Genomic DNA, 11175 nt, shown 5'->3' on the forward strand with positions numbered 1-11175 from the left:
TTCCTGCTGTGTCAACTGGAGATTATATAACTGAACTCTCTGTGAGCTACCCATTAGGGGCCTCCAGGAGGCAGGGTTGGCCGTGACATAAATAAATATTTCTGTGCTCTCTGCCCCTGGGCTCAGGTTCTGAGCAAACACCACAGCCTGCCCCCACCCACAGCCACGGAGGAGCAGGGTGAGGAGCGAGCTTTGGGCTGGGAGTCAGGAGATCGTAGTTCCCGGCCCAGCTCTGCCTCAGAGGACACGGATGTTAGGGGATGAGAACTCCTTCTAGTAAAAGCCAATCACTTAGCCTCGCTGTATAAACCAGCCTGTGAAGGCTTCTGCATACAAAAGTCACTTAGCAATGCACAAATCCTAGCAGAGTGCCTGAAGAGTGGGCACTAGGGATGCTGGCTTCCTTGTCCTCCAAGACCTGCCCAAAGCCTCCCCATCGATCTCAAGCAGGTCGGTCTCTTCGGAGAATCTCTCACAGAGACCTGGGTTAGAGCACTCAGCACACGGAAGTGTAACTGGTAGACAGATCTCCCTTCCCTTCTATTCTAGGTGCTCCTTGGGGGACAAAGCCTGCGTTGGAGCCTTACTGCCAGACTCAGCACTTGGGGAGGGGGCCCGCCATGGAAGAAGACACCTGAATGAATCAATGAATGAGTGCGCACGCACAGGGAGGCTTCATGGAAGAGAGGCGTTTAAGCAAATGCCAAGGGCGGGTCAACTCTGACGGTGTGCTGAACTCTCCAGACTCTGGCTCCCTGAGCCCCAGAGGTGGTGACCCGAGCCCCCGCTCAGCTCCACGCTCTTCCTCCTCTGCTTTCACTTGGACCTGATTTCAGTAGTAAAAAACCCAGGATGCTTGGCCTCACAAAGGATTTGGGGGCCATGAAGAGTCCGAGAGGGGATCTGGAAGCCCCTGAGATGGCACTGAGATGGGGAAACCGAAGGACTCCCTAAAAATCTGCTTCCGCTCCTTTTCCTGATTCTTTTCTTGCCAGGACCAGCACCCCACCTCCCTTTACACCCTTTGTAATGCAAATAGCATACCTCCTCCTTGTAAGGGACAAGGAGTTAAGGATTATTCTAGAAGAGAGAACACCTAAGGAAGGACCAGTGAGAATGACAGGACAAAAGCTATCGTCCGTATGCCAGACCACTAGTGCTGGAAGACATCTGGATGCCAAGACCCCCTGGCTCCAAGGAATTAACCCCTGGCCTTGTCTTTGTTCTAACAGGTTCCCAGATGCCTAACAGGACACATACACCAGACCACTGTCCTCAGTAAAAACCTAGGCCCCAAACAAAGACGAGACCCCCTCCTTTCTTTTCTGAGTCTCCCAGACAGTCCATCTATAATTGCTCTCTCTATTATCTTCCAGAAACTCTGTTTTCACCTCCTACTTGTTCGTGTTTAATTTCTAACCTATGTGAAGCCAAGGACCCTCTCCCTTGGCTGGTCCCTGTGTGACTTCCTCTGGGTCCCCAGACCTGGCCTGTCAGCATCAGAAGGAAGGAAGAAATTCTGGAATTTCTAGGGTACTCCAGGGGCTTCTGAATTGTAGACTTACTTGCGTGGTACCTGGCCTGGCCACACACCCAGCATATAGTAACTGTCCAACTGCTCAGTGGATTGGGGGCGGTGGGGTAGGGATATGCTACGGTGAAGGGACGGAAACCACCAGCCTCTTCCTTGGGGACTCACTTGTTGCAAAAGTAATTCTAAGTATGGAGACGCTAAGACCTAGTTTTCTGCCAGGTCTCTCTCCCTGACTTGGTCTTGGCAATCAGTATCTTCCGTGAACTTTTCTCAGTCTTCTCCACCAACACCTGTCCCCTCCCTTCTTTCCATCCCAGGCAAAGGGAGCTAATTCCTTTCTCCCAAACTCACCAGTGCTTCCCTTCCTGGGAAGCTGGCTACACAGAATCTTCCATCCCCCATGTGATTCTCAGTGGTGTGTCCCTGTCACTCCACCCACCACGAGGCAGCGTCTACTTCCCCAGTGCCTTGAATCTAGGTGAGCCCTGGACTGCTAGGCTCACCAGAATATGGGGGACAGCCCTTAAATGGCAGCTTCTGCTTCCTGGGTGCTTGCTCCTGGAGACTTCCCTCTTGGAACCCAGCTGCCATGCCCCAAGAAGCCCCAGGCCTGTGGGGAGGCCACAGGTAGATGCTCTAGTGGACAGCCCCAGCTGTCAGCCGGTGTCAATGGGCAGCCATGGGAGTGAGCCACCTTGGACACCCAAGGACAGATGCCAGCTGCACCTTCTGATGTCTGAGTATCTCACTGAAACCAGGTGAGACCCCCAAGTGAGAACCTCCCAGCTGAACCTGGTCCACCTAAAGAGTCATGAACAAAAAATAATAAATGGTTGTTAGAAGCGCCTAAGGATCAGAGCAGTTGGGTCCCCAGCAACACAGAACCAGCCCATGCCTCCAAGACTGTGTTCCCACCTTTACCAAGCTAAACCTGCCTCGATCATGAGGCCTAACTGTCCCCTCCTCCCCAGGTAACCTCAGTCACCTCGGATCACTTTTTTTTTTTTTTTTAAAGATTGTATTTATTTATTTGACAGAGAGAGACACAGGGAGAGAGGGAACACAAGCAGGGGGAGTGGGAAAGGGAGAAGCAGGCTTCCCGCTTAGCAGGGAGCCCGATGCGGAGTGTGATCCCAGAACTCTGGAATCATGACCTGAGCCGAAGGCAGACGCATAAGGACTAGGCCACCCAGGCGCCCCTCTGATCACTTTTAATAACTGTTTGCACCAATTATGATGACTTTGTACCGAGATTCCTGGACCCAATTTTCCTTTAAAATATTTATCAGTTTAGGCACCTGGGTTGCCCAGTCAGGTAGGCCTCAACTCTTGGTTTCGGCTCAGGTCCTGATCGCTGAGTCATGATATCCAGCCCTGCATCAGGCTCTACGCTCAGCATAGAGTCTGTTCAAGACTATCTCTCATTCTCCCTTCTCTCTCTCTCTCTCTCTCTCAAATAAATAAATCTTTTAAAAAATGAAGTACCTAAAAAAATAGGGCACCTGGGTGGCTCAGGCAGTTAAGCATCTGCCTTTGGCTCCCGTCATGATCCCAGGGTCCTAGGATTGAGCCTCTCATTGGGCTCTCTGCTCAGCAGGGAGTCTGCTTCTCCCTCTCCCTCTGCCCCTCCCCCCGATCCTTCTCTCTCTCTCCCCCACTCACTCTCTCAAATAAATAAATTAAATCTTAAAAAAAAAAAAAGAAATGCAGCTACTATAAAAGAAAGACAATAAACCAAGCTACATTCTATCTGAAGTGAAATTACTGAACCAGGGGGACCAAGAGTTTAAAGTAAAACATGATAATCATACTAAGGAGATAAGAGTGAACAAGTGTAAAACAATGCAGGAACAAGAAGTCATAGGTGAGAACAAAGTCAAAACATGAGCTATGAAAAACAGAACATATAAAATAAAGGGCACAACAGATGTGTAAATATCAAGATGCATACACTTGAAGAATTCACTAGTTTAGTGCAAAGTCAGATTAGGACTGTTCCCCCAAAGCAGGAAAAGATAAAGAGGTAACAAAGGAAAAAGAAAAGCTAAGAGGCGGGGTGCCTGCATGGCTCAGTGGGTTAGAGCCTCTGCCTTGGGCTCAGGTTATGATCCCAGGGTCCTGGGATCAAGTCCCACATCGGGCTCTCTGCTCAGTGGGGAACCTTCCCCCTTCTCCCCACCCCCTACCCCCAGGCCTTTGCCTGCCTCTCTGCCTACTTTGTGATCTGTCTCTATCAAATAAATAAATAAAATCTTAAAAAAAAAAAAAGGAAAGAAAAGCTAAGAGGAATGGAAAGTAGGGATCCCAAAGGAAAGGAAAATAAAACTGGAGAGCTGGAGAGAGGAAATAAGGAATGAATCACTGGAGATTAAATGTTCCAGAATTAAACAAACACGGATGGACTCAGATTGAAGGGGCTCCTAGACTAGCCAACAGTAGAAATAAGGAAAAAATCCACACCGATACGGGGTGACATTGAGACAATGAAAGACAGAGAGGAAGAGCAGGGAACATAGTAACATCCCTTACAAAGGAACAAGAAGCATGGGGCACCTGGGTGGCTCCGTGGGTTAAAGCCTCTGCCTTTGGCTCAAGTCATGATCGCAGGGTACTGGGATGGAGCCCCGCGTCGGGCTCTCTATTCGGCAGGGAGCCTGCTTCCTCCTCTCTCTCTGCCTGCTTCTCTGCCTACTTGTAATCTCTGTCTGTCAAATAAATAAATAAAACCTTTAAAAAAAACACACACACACAAAGGAACAAGAAGCAGACTACCATTCTACCCCGGGTAACAAAAGAAGTCATAATGTAATTAAGAATTGAAAAGAAAACCCTTTCAATCCAGCATCTTAAAGCCAGCTAAGGTGTCATCCAAACATGAGGTCCCATAATAAAAATATTCTGAGGCAAATAAAACTGCAGAAGGTCAAAGACACAGGCCCACACTGAAGATCCTCTTGGAGGAAACACTTAGATAGTAAAAGAAAGAAATCCAGGAGATTGCAAGAACGCAGGGAAGTGGGCATTTCAGGCAAGGCTCAATGCAAGCCACGGAAACAGTATTTGGCAGTTGAGGTATGAAGGGGTTTATACACCTGGTTTATACATCGTACTAGAAAGGCTGGAGAATTCCACAACATTGCAGAACTGGCCAGACTGGGGAGCTACGGATGGCACCTGCCGTAATCAGGAAAGCGGGAGAATCCCAAAGATGCCCCAAATTGTCAAAATTTAAGAACACAGTAGCCAGGACTGTGCGATCAGGATCTGGAAGCTGACTGGCTGTCCCTGCGTGATCTTGGGACTTGGAATCTGGTTCCAGTGTTAGCGGCATCCTTGTTCATCTCTTCAACCAAGAGAGGGCCAGCCTTGGGCTCAGACGCGGGGAAATGACACCGATCTGCTTCATCTAAGTTGTTTTGGTTATCTTCTGTGGATGGCAATTGACATTGTTTTTTTTCTATATTCAGAAGTGATGGAAAATTTCTGTTTCAAATAAACTGATAAATATTCTGTTAAAGATTTATTCACTCATTTGAGTGAGAGAGAGAGAGAGAGAGAGCGAGAGAGCGTGCATGATCTTGGAGGAGGGGAGGGAGAGGAGAGGCAGATTCTCAGCTGAGCGGGAAGCCAGACTTGGGGCTCCACCCCTGCACCCTGGGATCATGACCTGAGCCGAAGGGAGATGCTCAACCGACTGAGCTACCTAGGCGCCCCAGTAGCTTTATTTCTTAGGTGTCTAATTACAGTGTCAGGTGAGCTCAAGTTCCTCTGGGGATATCAGCTATCCCTCTGGTACTGTGCCCTGGGAGGGGGCCAAAGGCATAACCGGAGAGGAAAAAATGGAGAGCCACACAGACACCCTTGGCCACCCCCTTCTGGCTGGCACTCTGCCTGTGACTGTCAGGCTGCACCTTCGAGTTCCTAGACAGGCAGTAGCCTGGGCAGGGGGTGGACTCTCCAAGTGGGACTCCACAGGCTGGGGGTGGGGGTGGTAGGTGAGGTGTAGATGGGACAGTGAATGCCTGTGCCTCTACCTGTCCAATTCCTCACACCATCGCTTCTTGGCTTTTTGGCTAAGATCAAGTGCAATTCCTCACGCCAGCTTTGAGCTGTCCAAGACTACCCTTGGGGTGCAGCAGCCACTTTTTGCCCCTGGGGCAGGACTGGAAGCCAGTAAGCTTCCTTAAAGAGCAGGACAGAGGAGATTTTTTAAGAGGTCAGGCTCTGGGGTCAGCCAAACGTTCATTCATTCTGCATTGAAGGCTCGTGTGTACCAAACCATTGTGCCAGGTGATGGGGGGATGGTGGGAAATGGTCCCTGCCTTCATGGAGGTTATCCTCTGACAATCCTGCCCAATCCTGCCCAATCCTGGCACTGCCACTTGGGTAACTCTTGCAGTCTTCCTAAGCCTCAGTTTCTTCATCTGCAAAATGGAGATGATCACGGTATCTATTCATACTGACAGCACATGCCAAAGGAGTAGCACAGTGTCCAACCCAAAACCCTCAGAGGATGCAAATGTGTTGATAATAATAACAACAATAATTTATTATTTAATTAATAATAATAATAATTGTTATTATTATTGTCAAGGATACTGATACAGGGGACCAGGTAGGAACCTGAAGCTATTTCTAAAAAAATAAATGGATCCTCTTTGTCTTCTGGGCAAACAAGTTCTCCTTAGGGTCTGTGATTAGAGAGATGACCCACGTGGAGCATCTAGCGCTTTGAAGAAAGAGGATCCAGTGGTCTTGTCCCTTAAAATATTTAGGTCAAAAAAACAGTAAGGCAGAGAGTGGGAGGATAAACAAATCAAGTTCCCTTTTCCACAGAGAACTATTAATGCCGCTCTAGGTGCTAAGATTTCAGATAACCTTTTTTCTTTCTTTCTTTTTTTTTAAGCTGCTAACAGCAGTTCAGTGAGGAGACTAGGGCTCCCACAGCAATGGGCTTCTGCTGGAATCCCAGCCCTGCCAGCTCCCGGGCCCACGCTGCCATCGGGCACAAAAGACAAAGGTGCCCAGAGCCTACGAAAATGTTTTCATTTTTTTTCCAAATCAGAAAAGAAACTTTCAGGCTGAAGAAAAAAATTAAAAAAAAAAAAAAAGATTTATTTATTTATTTGAGAGAGAGAGCAAGCACAAGCAGGGAAGGGGCAGAGGGAGAGGGAGAATGTTAAGCAGACGCCCGCGCTGAGCGTGGCTCCCCACGAAGGGCTCAGTCTGGTGACCCTGAGATCATGACCTGATTGTGAACGTGAGTCAGGTGCTCAATCGACTGAGCCAGCCAGGCTCCCCAAAGAATATGTTTTAATATACCAATGCAGCCAGAAATACAACTTTTTAATATTTTTTATGGAGGAAGGGGCCCTTGAAGGCAAAGTTGCCTCAGGCCCAGGAAAGTCCGAGTGCATCCCTGGTTGTGTCTGTGACAACCAGTGAGTGGCTTCTGTCTCTGAGCCTTGGCACAGAACTAGGGGACACCACTGCTGGCTTCCTGGGATCCTGTGGGTGTTACAGGCCGCGAGGCATGTGGAGCGTTTAGCACCGTGTGTACACACCAGCAAGCACTCGGCAAAGAGGAGTGAACCTTTGTCTCCCTCCATGCCAACTCCAGGGGCCGCCGTAGATGGAATCTTCGAAGCCAGCCCACGGCACCGTGCTGGGGGGCTGCAAACCGGGCACCTGGCAGCAGAGAGATCGAAGTCTGAATCCCCAGCGCAAGCCAGGGGCAGGTGTTAGCCCCGAGCGGAATGAGTGAATAAAGTGTGAATTGTGGAGGATTTTAAAAATTCTGATGCTGTTTGCCCGAGAGGTTGCCTCAACAGTTCCCAAGACACAAGCTTCTCTAAAGGGGAAGGAGAACTAATACCCATTAAATGATTGCTGTGGCTTCCGTAGCTAGTATCCTCTCTAATATATTAAGAAACGGAGGCCCAGAGAGGTGTCGTGGCTTGAACAAGATCCCACAAGCCCAAAGCAGAGGCCCAGGTCCCTGCTCCCGGCCTAGGCTTGCTGCCGACTTCTGTCCGAGGCCACCCTGGGGCAGGGCATGCTGGTCCTCCAGTGTCAGCACTGACCTTGAGATGCCAGGCCTCTACCATCACCTGTTCCACCTCCTCAAGGCCCCCAGCCACTACCACAGGACCCAGCATCCCTGCCGAGGGCCCCCGCAGCTCAGGAGCGGCCAGTGCAGGCAGGAGGCCCCGCAGCCAGGCCTTCAAGCTGGCTGAAGAACAGGCCGCTCTGTCTTAGACACTGGCACACCCTCTTTTCCTTCCTTAGGCCAAACTGCAGCCACCACCCCCAGGGAGGTTCAAACCACACAAATTCCAGCCCCAGGGCCACACCCCATAGCTTTACCTACACCCCAGCCCTGCTCAGGAATCCACAGCTGATCGCTCTCCCCCTTCCCTTCTTTCTGCCTCCTCCTGGCTGCCTAGGATCTAGAATTCCGATAAGGCATTAGAGAAAACATAGAGGCATAAGAGAAAACAAAGAGGGATCCCTCCTGCCAGATCCCGAAGCAAAGAGGTGGATGCCAGAAGCCAAGATGCCCACGACTGACAACCGCATCAGCTGGCTGGATGCAGGTGGGGTGATGGGTGATGGGGTGATGGGCTCAGGCTGCATGGGGCCTGGTGGCTGTCCAGGACAACTAAACATGCCACTGCCTCCAGGCGGCCTTCGGAGGCCTTTCTGGGGAGGCCTGCAGAGTGTGCATCTGGACACAGGTGCTCCTGACAGCAAGAGTTCAGCCTAGGCTAGAGAGGTCCCTATTCTGATGATTTCTCTTTAAGATCAATATGTATCTTTAAAAAGACAAAGTGAACGTATGTGACTTTCCGTCTTTTTTAACTAAAAGGTTTCACTGAGCCACTTAAAATCCACTTTACCTTTCTTTTTTTCTAACTTTTCATCCCATTTTATTGGAAGATCCGAAAACGAAGGCAAGCGTGGCAGCATCGTCAATTCCCAGAGAGTTTCAGGGCCCTCTGTAGCGAGACAGCACATCCAACAGGAGACTTGGGGTCCCTCCCCGCCCCGCAACGCTCCATGGCTGAGCACATCTCACCCCTGATTCCGCACCTTTCAACGGCAAGTGCCCTCTCTTACTGCCCAGGGTCCCTGTAGCCCTTACTATGACCCTGTGCTCCGGGAGCAGTAGGACGGGGATCAGCGTGGACGCTCTTCAGAGCCGCGAGGGTCTCTAGGGCACGGACGGATCCAGGGCAAATGGCAAATTAAACCAACGATTATGAGCAATTATGGGAAGTGCTATGAGGAGACAGTTTGCGCCTGACTTCTTTGAGGGATAGGCCTCCTGTCTTCTGTGGATATGTTCCCCCAACCCCTCACCTTCACCTTACATCTTTGCTTCTCACACCTTCCTGGTCACCCCGGGGACAGAGAAACCCAACACGCTGCCTTTCTGGGACTTCAGAAAAGAGAAAGGTCCCTCACTTTGCTTCGAGGATGGTTCTACCCCCAAACACACAGCTCACTCGTGGCCTGAGGCTGGAGTGGCCACAGTCCATAGTGTGATAGGGAGTGCGGGAGCCCCCCATGAGGATTTGCTGTTGATATAAAACTATTACAGCAGATTCCTCAAAATATGGAGCACCTTCCTCTAACCTGGTTCATTCTGTGCCTGGCTCATCACACACACCCAGGGGCTGGCTCCCTTGGCTGCACCACACGGCCCCTTTCGGCCACCTCACCATGACCCTGCATGGAGACCTGGGGGGACAAGGTGAGGAATGCCTCATCCCCACAAAGGGGGCCCGGGACTCTCTTCTCTTGTCGTATTCTGCTCCCATCAGGTACCCAGCCATGTAACTTTGAGATGGACACTTACAGGATGTGCAAAGGCTATCTGACCTACCTATACATCCAGCTCCTTCCCCTACCCCTGTATGGCTGCTGGGCTTCAGGATCCCAGGAGTCTGAGTGCCCTTCCTTACCTCTATGCTCTGGATATGTTCCTGTTAGCCTTCTGCCCCATACGACAGAGGTACTCTGATCTGTTACTTTGGGCTTCCGTTTACAATGTCTCATCCACCTGGACCACCGTCAGCTACATCCATCTGTTAGCATCTAGACATCTCTAAATTCACTTATTTGTTGAGTACTTGTTCATTCATTCAACACGTATGTAGTGAGACCTACTATATGTCAGGTGCCATCCTGGTGCTGGGAATATAATGGCGAACCAAACAGACATTGTCCCCGCCCCCAAGGAGCTACAGTCTAGTGGAAATTAATAGTTTATGTTTGTTGAGCGCCTACTACATACAGACTCTGTACTAAGTACTTTATATGGATTATCTGACTTAACCTTTCAGAGAAACTGCTTCTTTTAGGGAGTACATCAAACGGGGCCATAGAGGAATGAAGGTTAAGTTAGCCACAGGCTAAGGGGCAAGGCAAGATTCCAATGCCTGGGTTGACTAATGCCAAACCGCCCATCCTTAAGCACAGCGCTGTTTTCCCCAGCTCCACTCAATCCCATCTCCTCCAAGAAGCTTTCCGGATCCTCCTCCCAGACTAGAGGACTTCCTTGGTCCCTCTAAAGGAGACCTAGTATTTAACTCACCCATCTCCTTGTCCCATCAGGGGACCCAGACCACAGAATAGTAGCTGTCCCTGCGTCTTTCCTCTGGAGCAGCCGCTCCAACGTGTCTACTCAATTTGCTGATCTGCCCCAGCCCTTGGGTTCCTCCCCCTGGTGTGGCTTTTCATCTCACAGAATCACTGATATTCCTCCCGAAGAGGTCTCCGCATAAGGCCCACCCATCAAGACGCCCATTTCACAGATGAAGCAAACTCAGGTCCTGAATGGTTGCAAGTTCCTTCCACCTCCTTGCTGACCAGGTCAGCTCCCCTTTCTTCCGGGGAGTCTCAGGCTCTCAGACCGAGGCTTGGTGGGGGAGGAGGGCGGGACAAGGGTATGATCTGCCTACTGGATACTAGGAATATCAACCCCCCAAAGGCAGGTTAGTTCTCGGGGCGCTTCTCCGCGCTTGGCTGAGCGTGATCGGCACTCTGGGCACCTTTACGCGTGCCCCCTCCCCATCTCCAAACCCGACGCGAGATGATCAACTTTCCTCCCACCGGCTCCGATCGCTGCCCTCGCGTGCCCACCGCAGGCCCTTCCTCCCACGAAAGTGGGAGCAACTCGGGGAGCCCTCATGCCCCACGCCCGGGCTCTCCTGCACCAAGCGCGGCCGTCAGGTGGACCTCGAGCAGCAGGGCCCAAGCCGAGCCGCCCGCGCTCCCTGCAGCCCCAGGCGTCCCGGAGTCCCGCGACCTCTTACCTGCCCGGGCTAGCCGCCCGCCCAGCGCCGCCGCCCGCTCGCCCTCCCGCCGGCGCCACCGCGACCGCCCTGGCTCGACCCGCCGGGGATCCCGCCCCCGGCCCCGCCCCGCTCGGCGCAGGTGATCCTGGGGAGAGGCCGAGCTCGCCCCTCGGTCCCGGGGCCTTGGGGACCGCCCCGGGGGCGCCAGGGTCGGGACACTGGAGTGGCGGCGCCTCCCCGTGGTGTCCTCGCGCCTCTCCCGGACCTGGGTCCTTTTTGGGATTCCAGGTTGGGCACCACGGGGACGCTCCGTCCCGCAGGCCACCCATGCCAGGTCAG

General features: G+C 51.6%; 1 protein-coding gene across 1 annotated transcript in view; it reads right to left on the reverse strand.

The window, feature by feature from the left end:
- The window catches only part of NCMAP (non-compact myelin associated protein), a 39164-nt gene extending 28224 nt beyond the window's left edge, over positions 1 to 10940 (reverse strand). Inside the window, exon 1 of the mRNA XM_080802168.1 lies at positions 10855 to 10940. The gene's annotated coding sequence lies outside the window, so the exon portion shown is untranslated. The remainder of the gene's footprint in view (positions 1 to 10854) is intronic.
- Between the last annotated feature and the right edge of the window lie 235 nt (positions 10941 to 11175).

This window comes from Martes martes (genome assembly GCF_963455335.1).
Source record: "Martes martes genome assembly, chromosome: 4".
In the NCBI taxonomy this organism is placed as follows: domain Eukaryota; kingdom Metazoa; phylum Chordata; class Mammalia; order Carnivora; family Mustelidae; genus Martes; species Martes martes.